The sequence below is a fragment of the Cavia porcellus genome, unplaced genomic scaffold (assembly GCF_034190915.1).
Source record: "Cavia porcellus strain 051 isolate PalLab524CR breed Dunkin Hartley unplaced genomic scaffold, mCavPor4.1 scaffold_9, whole genome shotgun sequence".
NCBI lineage: Eukaryota > Metazoa > Chordata > Mammalia > Rodentia > Caviidae > Cavia > Cavia porcellus.
Genome location: NW_026947492.1, coordinates 54837723 through 54849836, shown reverse-complemented (window position 1 = coordinate 54849836; position 12114 = coordinate 54837723). Strand labels below are relative to the sequence as shown.

At 43.4% G+C, this 12114-nt stretch overlaps 1 protein-coding gene across 21 annotated transcripts in view; it reads right to left on the bottom strand.

Moving 5' to 3' along the window:
* The window catches only part of Tenm4 (teneurin transmembrane protein 4), a 2788855-nt gene that overhangs the window by 121722 nt on the left and 2655019 nt on the right, over window positions 1-12114 (bottom strand). The gene's annotated exons all lie outside the window — the stretch shown is intronic.

Here is a 12114-nt window from a genome sequence, read left to right as displayed (position 1 = left end):
GGAAGGAGACAAATGCATGAAGAAAAGGTGGAAAGGACAGAGGCAAAAATACGTAAGCTTTGGCTATTGGTAATCATGCCAAAAAGTGAATCCATCAGGGAGAAGCAGCCCCAGGCTCCTCTCATTAAATGCTAATCCCCATACAAGCTCAGGTGAAACCTGGGACCCAGCACAGCTATGTTTTAATTTGTCTGGACTTACTTTACAATCTTGTTCATTAAAATAGCTGGCAGGTAAAGCTGTGTCTTTCCTCTAAAGGAGAGACTTACACATAATTTTTCCATAAAATTTCTTCTACTTGGAAAGATGTTAAAAACTGACACTAGTAAGAAATAGACAGAGCCCCACTGAAGGATTTGCATGCTTTCATGCTGAGCAAGGAACAGAGGGAGGAGTTTCAAAATTCCAGGGATTTGGAAACAGATCTGTGACCTCTGGAGAAGCCTTTCCATAAGGCTGTGTTTAGTACTAATAGGAATAATAAGCAAACTTTCTATGTTGTTTAGGATCTGAGGTTTGGAGAGTGCCCTTAAGAAATTTTAACAGTGTGTTGAAGAACTTAGAATATTCCTGATAGGATTTTCTGTTTCATCACTAGTTCTCTCATCACGTCCACCCTTTTGATTTGACTGACTGTCCTGTTATGTCACATTTGGTTCTACTCTCTTCCAAAAAAGTAATAAGAACTGTGGGAGCAACAAAACCCAAAATGTGTAATTGTCATTGTACAAAAGAGAGGAAAAGAAAGTGCTCTAAACGATATAACTGCATGTATATTTAAGTGTATAAGATAGATAATATTACTGAGTTTTGTTGGATCATTGAACAGAACTGTTTGCAGACTCACTGTTGGAATGTCCACTTTATAAGCTTTAATTTTGTAACTTGAACAATTATTTCTAAGATGACAAAATGTAATCCATTAACTAGTGATTTCCTACTGTTTATTTTTTTCTGTAAATCTGTATAACTTGTAAATAAATAAATAAATAAATAAAATTCTGGAGGACTTAGAACCAAGTCAAACTTGTATCTGAGACAAAAGTAAGGAGGAAATGAAATAGTTATAATGTTTTAGAACTGGTAGCACACAAAAACCTCATTAAAGCCTCACAGCAGTCCAACAATAACACTTACACTCTCATATTGTAGCTTAGGAGCAGCCTGGAGAAATGAAGGGACTTGTTCAAAGGTACTTAGCTAAAATGAAAGATAACCATGTTTAACACAGCATTTTGGTCTTTTCGTTGCGGGATCAGGTATAGGCAAAACTTTCAATGTAATCTGATTATTGCCCCAGTAGACTAGTCTCTGAAATTAGTCTGAGTTTCCTTCTTCATCCCACCCCGATCCTTTTTTGGAGTAATTCTCCTTTTGTTTCTCTGTCTATCTCTCAGTCCACCTCTGTCCTTGCATCCAACTTCATCATTTAACCAGCTATCCAGTCATCAGGCCATCTAACTAGTCAAGCATCCATCCCAATAACGTGTCCAGGGCAAAGCACTTCATCTCTTTGTATCTCAACCTTCTCATCTACAAGATAGGGTACAGAAACTAATGTTCCAAGCTCATGTGCAGGTTAATGAACTCTATGTCCAGCATCAGGGACATCTTCCATAGAGTTAATTCATTATACAGCTATTGTATCATGTTTAAATGCTGGAAAAAGCAAGGGAAGGGAGAGTTTGAAAGTATGATGAGATAAAGGAAATAGCTGAGGACTACATGCAAACGTAAGTGGAGGGACAGGAGTAGTGGCAACTTATGCCCTGGAGGGAGGGATACAGGTAGAGAGACATGTCATATACAGGTGATGTAGCAAACCAACTTGGAATAAGGGAGAAGGACTTAGCCAATGGCCTCAGTGTTCTCAGTGAAGTAGGAGGCAAGAATCTCTGCTGAGCAGGGTGCTGGTGGATAGACACTTAAATGGCCAACTGCATTTGGAAGGGCTTGAAGAAGCTTAAGATATAAGCAGGTTGTGATTTGGTTTAATTAAGCTCAGAAGCCTGTCTGTGAGAGCAGAGGTGATGAGTGGTTTGAGACCTGCTGGGTTTTGCAAGGTGGGTGTCGAAGAAACACACAGAGACAAAGAGGTGAGAGTGATAAAGAAAGAAAGAAGTTGGAGGTCAAGGCCATACAAACAGTGGAAACTGGCAGAGGGCAAACCAGCAGACAGCTGATTTTGGGTGGGAAGTGACTGGTTCTGGCCAGATCTCCTTCAAGTGGATGTAGGATCCAGGGACAGAATTATAAGAACTACGTGGAACAGGTTTTGTGGTTATAGCCTCAGAAGCCACCTCAGATGTTCTCTAAACATTTCATCATAGGACAATAGGGGCTTTGACAGAGGAAGTCCCTTGTGTCACCCAGTGATATGCATGTCAGTATCTGAGCTAGAACTTGCTAACTTCCTTGGAAAAAATAGGCATGCTAGGGGCCAGCTAGGCAATCACTGTAAAACAGACAGTGACCCACTGTTTGGCTCCTTCTCAGTGCTTCTGCTCATGCTGGTTCCATGGTCTAGGGCAATGGCAGTGAACCTATGGCACGCATGCTGCAGCAGCTGTCTGTATCACTGAAAGTTCTAAAAGGTTCACGGTCACTGGTCAAGGGGCTCCTTTGCATCCTCGTACGTTTAATTCCAAATATGCTTTCAGTTCTGGCTCAAGTGATGCTGCCTCCCTCAAGCCCCTCTCCTTAACTCAGCTGGAGGGATTTCATTTTCTCCTGCCTTCCCAAAGCACTTCTGTGTGAATAATTCTTTCTCAGACCTCGAGGAGCCTGCCATCACAGATTAACCTATGCATTTCCCAGCAAATCTTACACAGGAAACCATTTTTTTCTGACTGTACCCATGTGTTACAGTGGTGGGTCCAGACTGCACTGTGGAACTATGCAAGATTTGTGTCAGGCAAGCTGGGTTTGAGAGATTGCTCTGCTACTTCCTACATATGCCAAACAAATATGTCCCCCCCCCCCCCCCGCCGTGAGCCTTATCTGTGCCATTTATGAGATGGTGATAATGATATCCACCTAGCAGAATTTAGAAATATATTGTATACTTGCTATGTACTAGATCTCCCTGGAGTCTGGGGATACAAAGATCCTATGAAATTACTCCTATCTGCAAGGAAGTGAAATCTACCTACGTGTGTAAATGAGCATGAAGTCATCCACAGTGCCCAGCACACAGAGGGCTGATTATGGTTAACTGTCTTTCCCATGAGTGAGATCTTCCCATATTTTAAACAAACTAGAATCTCTGAGTATGATGCCTGCCACCCTTTGCTCTCTAAATTGGGCACATGGATTTTTAGCCTCAGCACAGGTTTCAGGATGAAGCCAGAAAGGGAAGAAGACACAGGAAAGGAATGTCTGACTTCTTTACAGTAATTAGTCTCCTTTAGAAACTGAGGCCAAACTCAAACCACTCTCTTGTGCTTTTCAACCCCCCTCTCTATCACCCAAGAGCCAGAGGTACTCCAAGTCATGGCTCTGTTCCACAGATTGAGTTGGAAGAGAGCTAATGAGCCTTGGAAAGCACATGGCCTTTCACCTCGTTCAAGTAGCTTAGAGAGCTTTCAAACCAAGCAGCAAAATGAATTCCAGCGTGTTGGTGCAGAGCAGGGCACCATCCTATTCCCCCAGGACTACAGTTTCAAGCCTTTATAAAGCACCTATGGCAGGAAGCAGTGAGCCACTGCTATCCATCTTAATTGGAGGCCTCTGGCTTCCTGATTAGAGGACTTGAAACCTAGCTTGAAGGAGGTCTCCAAACAGGGTCTGACTGTGCAGGGTAACAAGCCAGGAAAGGGCTTGTGAGCAGAGAAGCCAAAGAACATGACCAGGATGCGTATTCTTGGCCAGGGTTGGAACCCAATCAAAACCTCATCAACAGGAGTGAACTGAAGAGATGACGATGTTAATCCTCTTCCCAAAGACCTCTGCCCCAATGTCCATTGGTAAAAGTCCCATTTTCTCCACCCAACCATGAGTGCATATATCGATCTTTTTCCTGGACTCTTCTACTTGAATGTCCCCCAGGCGCCTTAAACTGCAAGCCTGTCCTACAGTAAGCTTTCTAAAACCATGCCAACCATGTCAGATTTTTACTTAAAACTTCTTGTGAGTTCCCAATAACAGATAACAACCAAACTTTTTCAAGGCCATTCACATGATAAGGACTCCTGGCCTCCCTTGCCTCTTCTAACTCTGCCTCTCTCTACTGTCAAAAATATCCTATGATTAAAGCACTTTGTACTACTGAAAACTGCTGAATCTGTCCCATGTTTGTACATGTTCCAGATCTATGACTTCTACGATGGGCTGTTACGGGTGCATGCCTCCTCCTTCTGTGTCTGCTGCTCATAGCCAACCTCCATCACCCACCTCAAACCCCCTCATCTTCCAGGAGGCCACCAGGGCCACTCCAACTGAATTCAATCACTCTTCTTAAATTCTTAAAGTACTTCCAGTGATACCATGGTCGTGACACAAACCACACAGCTTGTGGCAGTGTTACTACATGAGATGGTACTTTATAAAGTTGATACCTGATTCATCATCAGTTTCAGTTGTTAATGGCCAGTGTCATACTTGTGCAAGCTATAAGTATGAGCTCTGAACTCAGAGATACTTGGATTTAAAACCTTGTCTTTGGGCAAGTCACCAAATTTTCTGGACCTTGGTTCCCTGCAAACAGTATCATCTGCAATGTCAGAGGCATAAAATGTATTTGTTGTTTGAATAAATCATGAGACACATACATGAAGGAACTCTCTACAATGTAAATTTCCATTCAAAGAAGAGTTATTTTGTAAAATTACAAGTTATCATCACAGCAGTTTGATTCAGGAAGACAACTAGAGATTTTGCACAAGGTATCAGCCTGGGCATCCAAATAGAAACCTGATTTTGAAGCCCAATTTCAGGAGGGCTTGCATTTGCATACTGAAGAGCTCTAATTCTGATAGAAAACCTTGCAGGCTGTCGGGGGAAATTCTACTAAATTACAAAGCTGCCAGCTCCTAGTTTATCAACCTTTAACTCTGGCAGTACTTAGCAGCATTCCTGTCTGGTCCCAATTTTCCAGTCTTTGATTAAATGTTAAAAACTGACCATCTCTTTGTGTCTCAAACACACGCTGCTTCACAGGCACCTGGGGGCTCTTCCCTTCCTCCCCACAATGCTCCCTTTCACTTGCTGCGCTGGTGTCAATCTCTCGAATATTTATTATTCTGAACTTTGATTTCTAGGCTGTCACTTGCTGTTGGGAGGGGGTATAGGAAATGTCAAGTCTCAATGGATATTATTCCTCAGGTGAAAATTCTAACCTTGAGTTTCCTGTCCTGTAACATACCTAAAACAGAAATAGCCCAGCTGTACGCTTCCTTTTGATCTTTAATTGGATGTCACTGCTGTGCTTTCTGGGCTGAGAAGGTAATGCTTCTCAGAGAGGGAACAATTCCGGTTACACAAATGAGACTTGTAACAGGGGAGAATGTTCAACGCTGAATCTAATTTTCTCTCCCATCCATAAGCATAAGACAATTTCTCTGGCATTAAAGCATCTCACTCAGTCTTTCTGTCATTAATAAGAATTAAATTCTGTTCCCTCAAATTTAAATGTAATTATATTTTGCTTTGTAAATAAAATTGAATTACCATTTTCAAAATCTAGCGCTAATGCAACTGCTATGTTTGGAGTCTGGAGCCTTAATTTTTTTAACCCTGTTGCTACTTTTAGGGGTTTTTTGTTTAAGGATCTGGTTCATTTTGCTGTCAATTATGACTTAATAACACAGCTTTTCAGCTCCCTATCCAATCATTACTTATGCTTTTGATTTTCCTTTCTTTCCGGTAGAGGAGAGTAACAGTTAAAGCTCAAAAGACCTCAGTTTGAATTTTGCAATGTCTTTGTATGTTAAAGCAGAACAGAGGCCAGGTTGAACAAAGAGGACCAAAGGAAGAACCCTCATGTAGAGTCTGAAAGAGAAACAGTCACTGTTCATGGAGAAACTTTTAAACCCAAATTTTTGATAAGATGTTCAGTGCGCACTGTTACTTGGACCCTGTTCTGTTCATGTTGTATTTTCTGTCACCCCCTGTACCTACCCTCTAGGGAGACTGAGGTAGGACTTTACCAAGAACTCACATTCTAGCACAGGTCTGCTTTTGCATGGCTGTTCCCTTTGCCTGCATGTCCCTCTTCAGCACCCGGGAGCCTCCTTGGGGAAGACCTGGCCACACTCCTTTCCCAGCCTTTCTTGAACAGCTTCACTACTTCTGTCCTGGTGCTGCCTTGCCCTCCTGGGCATGCATTAATCAGAGCTCTAATCAGGCTGAATGCTTAGCTGTCTGAGCGGACTGCAGGGGGTCTCCGAGCCTCAGTGCCTGGAACAGTGCCCGGCACACAGGCAAGGTTAGAAAGGCTCAGTGAGTGAATGGAATAAAATATGTGCTGCTCTCAGGGTGGGTGGCAGGTCTGGAGCTGCCCTGGGGTGCTACCTCTGTGGGGTTTGGGGTTCCACCTAGAATGGAGTGCAGGAAAATTACCATCCCCTGAGGAAGCTGACACTAATGCAATGTGGCCCTTGTGGTATGAACCACTGACCTCACTGTTTGGAGCTAAATGTGCCAGAACATTAATGAATCTTGACCTAACAGTCAAGCTCCAGGGGGAAGGAAATGCTAGAGAAACTCAGAAACTAAGGCCCTAGCCCCTGAGAGACAAAAAACAAATTGTTTAACATCGAATCAGATCCAGGCCTCTGGCTGTAAATTTTCACTACATAAATTGTCCTCAAACTTAAATTTGTTAGTCTAAGGACTGTGTGGCTAATCTAGATCTAATCATACATTCTAAAAATATATACTCATACTTCATTTGTTAAGTGCTTACTGAATGCCAGCCATCATGCAGGGCGTTTTATGCATACATATTAATACTAATTTGGAAAACAACCCTGCAAGGCAGGTATCATTAGCTGCACTCTCTGGAGAAGCTGAGTCTTGACAATCTAGCTTGGTCCTATTCCAAATCCCATGTGATTCTTACTGGCTGCATGTGCTACCTCCAAACCCACACCACTCAATCTCTAAAACATCTCCACCTGTTATTCCACAAAACTCAAGTGCGATCAAATGATAAGAATCACAAACCACCAGGATGAGCATTTTACAGGCAGGATCTCTGCCATGTACTGATTCCGCGAGCCAGCAACCCAAAGGAATAAAACACAGTGAGAGGCTCCTCTCAAATAAAAGTCAATTTATGGAAGGCAAACCTGAAGAGAGCCCAGAGCAGTGGGGAATGAGGAGTGGATTTATGAGGCTGAGAACTGAAGCTATGGGGAGAAAGTGGGAAAAAAGCCCCCAAAAGGAACCAATGGAGGGGTAAATGAGGAGCTTAAGGGCTGGCCTTTGAGATGGCATCCTGGAAAATGTCACAGAGGCTAAACCTTCTTTAGAAATCATCAGGTTCCAAAAGAAAGGCAGGTATTCCCATTTCTAAGGACCCTCTCAGAGATGTTAAATTGCAGCTTGGAGCCAGCCAAGGCAGTCAGGGAGGGGTAGGGGGAGTCATGCTGCTCAGCTGCTGAGCATGCCCACTTTCTGTGAGGGCTGAGGAGGATCCCACCCAACATGGTGCTCGGTGGGGAAGACAGCTTGAGGGAGGAGAAATGGTGCCAGAGCTTGTCCAAGAAGGGATTGGTGGCTGGCAGTGTGTATGAAACTAGCATGAACAAGGTCTGGAAAATGACAGAGGAGCCCAGAGATTTGCTTTTAGTTCTGCAGACTGTGTGAGGGTAGAAGGGAAGGGAGTGGTGGGCAGGCAGGAAGAAGCCAGTCCTGAGAAAGGACAATTGTCTGGTGGTATACTGGGCCTTTTGGGTAGAGGCTTCAGCTGCAGCCCTCCCTGCTGTGCTCCCAGTGGGCTTTCTTGTCCTTACTTTGAGCCTTCACTGGCAGGTCATTCATGCAGTAATCACAGAGAACCAGTCCTAGCATGTGTGCTTGGCCCTGTGCTACGAATACTACAGAGTCTGACCGCGTGGAGCTCAGTGTGGTATGGGAGAGATACAAGGGCAATACGTTCTTCAGTTATCACAGTATTTTGGGCTACAGTTTAGATCTTGAAAGTTCCTCAAAAATCCTATGTTTAAGTCTTGGTTCCTAGCCTGTGGCACTATTGGGAGATGGTGGACCATTTAAGAGGCAGACCCTAGTGGAAGAGGAGAGGTTATGGGAAAGATGCCCTGAAAGGGCACATTTGGGGCCTCTAGCTGAGGACTTGCAAAGAGACAGCTCCGAGTTAATTTGAAGTCCATTGCTGGTAGGCTGATTTACTTTGGGAAGCCATTCCATCTCCAACTCTTTCTTCTTTTTATAGTAACAGCGGTAGCAATTGCCACTTCCTTTTACTCATCATCACTGCTGCAACCATCAACATCGCCACCATCATCTTCATCATTATCATCATCTCAAATGATTTAGGAAGTGACCCCCTACCAGGCTCAGAGCTGAGGACTGAAGTGTGATGGGGGTGAAGGGACAGACACAGAACCTGTACTCTTATGGGCATGGAAATTTGTTCCCTTATCTTGGGCGGCTTGTCAGGAAGGAGTTGGAAGGAGCTGAATTTCAGGAGGAGTTTCTGAGATAAGGCTGGAAGCCAAGATGCTAGGAACCAAGAACCCAGTAAACACTTGTATAAAATCTGACTTAGCTGCTTCTGCACACCTCGCCGAAGTGCAGAGGAACTTGTCAGCTCACATTTCATTACAGGGCTGGTTGCTGAGTGCAGGGCTTGTTGATTTAAGCTGCCTTCATTAAATCCTGCTCTTGGTGCCGAACATCAAGACACGCATCTCAGGGAAGAGACAGTCCTCCTTCCTAGGAGGCGGCAGACGGTCGGGCCTATCACTGCCAACCTGCCAGCCCACTGTCAAGGCTGACAGTGCAAGGACTACTCAGGATGTGTCTGCTGGCTGCAGCCCCTGAAGAAGGCCTTGGGCAGTGCCTGTGCCAGCCTTGCGTTCTAAGAAGCAAACAGCATGCATAACAGGGAGGGAGCTCCCATTTGTCCTGTGCCAGACACTGGATAACCACTTTACCCAGTTTTTCTCACTCAAACCTCACAACAGTTCCATAAGATGCTTCACCTAGGGGAACACTGAGAGTTGAAGAGGTGAGGTTACATGTGAAGCCACTTGTGATGCCATTCAAGTGGTAGGGGGCAAGACTTCTGAAACAATCCTGGAGCCTGTACAAATGCCCTGTCCCCCAACTCTCAGAACACATACTAGTGCAGACAATGAGGTCATGCTTGGCTTCAATGGAAAAACTCAATCATTCCCAACTAGCTTCTACTCAAAGAAAGAGCCCTCAGAGAGGAGGTGGCAGAAAGATTTCAAATGATTATTCTCTGACAGACATTATTCTGTCTGTCACTGTTCTATGACAGACACTACAAAACTGATATAATTTAGCAATCATAAAACCTGCTGAGATAGGCACTGTTACCTGCATTCTTCAGATAAGGAAACTGATGTCAAGGAAAGTTAAGTTTCCTGCTACTGTCACACAGACAGCATGGGGCAGAACTAAGGTTGAACCAGGCAGGTGATGCCTGCACAGACAGAATAGAGGAGAGAGAACACTGAAACACTTTCATTTTCCAACTGGCGGCTTCCACAGGGGAAACGGCTAAGGAGAGATAGTGGCTTTCGGGGAGGTGGCACAGAGTGATGGGACGCAGGATAGACTCGGAGCTCTGGGCTGGGGTCTGAGCCCACTTCCTCACTCACCAGCCCGACTCAGGCAAGTCACAGTGCCCCAAGCCTCATCACCAGAATGCTATGACACCATACCTGCCTTCCTTACCTCACACGGCCATGCCTGTGCGATGTGTATCTCTACGAACGTATCTCTCAGTATGCTATAGGACCTCAAGGAACACAATTTGCTGTTACTGTTGTGAAGGAGGACTTTGAAGCCATTTTAAATTCCTGGCTTTATGGCAATCATGGCACCATTTAATCAGTTACAGGCCAGACTTCTAAAGACCACGATCCATATTTCTGAAAGGGCACCTCATCTTGCCTCTATCGCAAGCCTTTGTTAATATCAAACACTTTCACCAATTGCTGCTTTAATCAATATCATAACAATAGGTAACATTTATTAAGCCCATATCATGGGCCAAATAGCATGTAAGCGCTCTTTTGCAGTCTTGAATAATTCTCATAATAACCCCTGAAGGCAGATGGTATTGTTATCTATCTCTATGTGTCTGTCTGCCTCTGTCCCCTCTCCCCTTTCCCTCTCTCCTGTGCCTCTCCCATCTCCTCTCTCTCTTTCTCTCACCTCTCCCCTTTCTCTCTGGCATAGATGGGCAAAGTAACTTGCCCAAAATTATAACTAGTGAGTAGCAGGACAGCTTTTGAACTGGTGAACTTGTAACTTTTGCTTTTCATTTGTTTCTTGTTCCTGGTTTTAGAAATAAAATTGTCATCAATATGGAAGCTCGTGAGAAACTGCACTGGCATCTTAAAGAGACTGGAGTTTCTATGACTCAGGACTTATTTCTGGCACAAGGTTCTCTTATTTCCCCACATGCACTCATATACAATTTTAGTATCAGTTATGGGAGTGGTGATGCAGGATAGAGCAAGACGAGATCAATAAACTTATTCAAAGATTCTCCCATCGCTTTTCTACAGGACATCCTAGAGAATACTTAGAAATCTTATACAGTTAGATTGGCCTTCTCCAAGGCTGTGGAATTTCATCAAGGATTAACAGTGCAAGGCACAGTTACAGATCCATCATAAATTAGCTTTGTGGCCACATAATGAACAATGCAAGCCAGCGTAACTTTAAAAGGACCATTTGTAATATTGCTATAAACAGAGCTATATAAAAGAATTATTCCTGAGACTCTGCACATCTGTGCTCACAATCATGTCTTTACATGAGCTTTGCAAACAAGGATAAAAATCCAATTTAGACTTCTCAATGAATGTCGATCCTCCATTCAGTGGAGAAAGGTAATGCAAAGCACTCCAACCACAGGAATGCTGCATGGATTTCATTTTTTCGCCAAAGATCTCCATCATCTTTCCTGATTACAACCAGAACTGTTAATATACTACATAATGAGCTAATTTGAGCTTCACTTTGTTATAACAACATGAGATGGTGAGGACAATGATTTAGAATAAAAAAGTAGAGTTGGGGATTCTATCATTTTTTAGCTATGGATTTTTAAAATTCTCAGAGCCTGAGTTTCGTTATCAAGTTTATTTGTTTTCCCTTTTCTTGTTTATGGTCTCCCCTCTCCCTTTCCCAGGAAACAAACTGTACAAATGCAGAGACTTTCTGCTCTCTGATTGGAAGAATATCTAATAATAAGCATTCAGTAGTTGAAGTGTTATATAAATAGGTGGAACAGGAATGACAAGAATTCCTTTCTCACAAGGATTTGTGTAGCTTAAACAAGATACTAAATGTAAACATAAACTACTATACCAGTATTGTGGTAAGTGATCATATATGTTTGCTTTTTATCCTCAAGAGGCTTTATGAATCATAATGTGACTACAAAGAGAAGGATGCCGACAGTAGCATCCTTTGACCTACTACATACAGATCCTGTGGGGAACCATACAGCATGATCAAGAACACGTTCAATCATGTGTTCACTCATTCATTAGTATTTACTAAGCAGCTGTGGTGGGCCAAGCCTATGCTGAGTCCTGGGGCTGGAGTCATAGGTAGACATGTTTGCTACCTCCATGAATCCTACAATCTAGAAGAGCATCTGACCAGAGGGGCAGATGGCACCAGATCTGGCACAGGGAACCCAAAAAATGGCACTGAGCTCAGACTTCATTCTAGAAATGGATGAAATCAGAGTTCAATACCTGGGATAAGAATCTCCTTTTACCTCTTAACCCTGCAGCTCTTACCTAGCGACTTTGCTCATTTCCTTGTCCCTAGGGATAATCATTCTCCCCTGACAGAGTTCAGTAAAATGCATCCATACTTACAACCGCCATTATTAATATTGATGAGGGGCTCTGTTGTGAATTCAAGACCACCATTGTG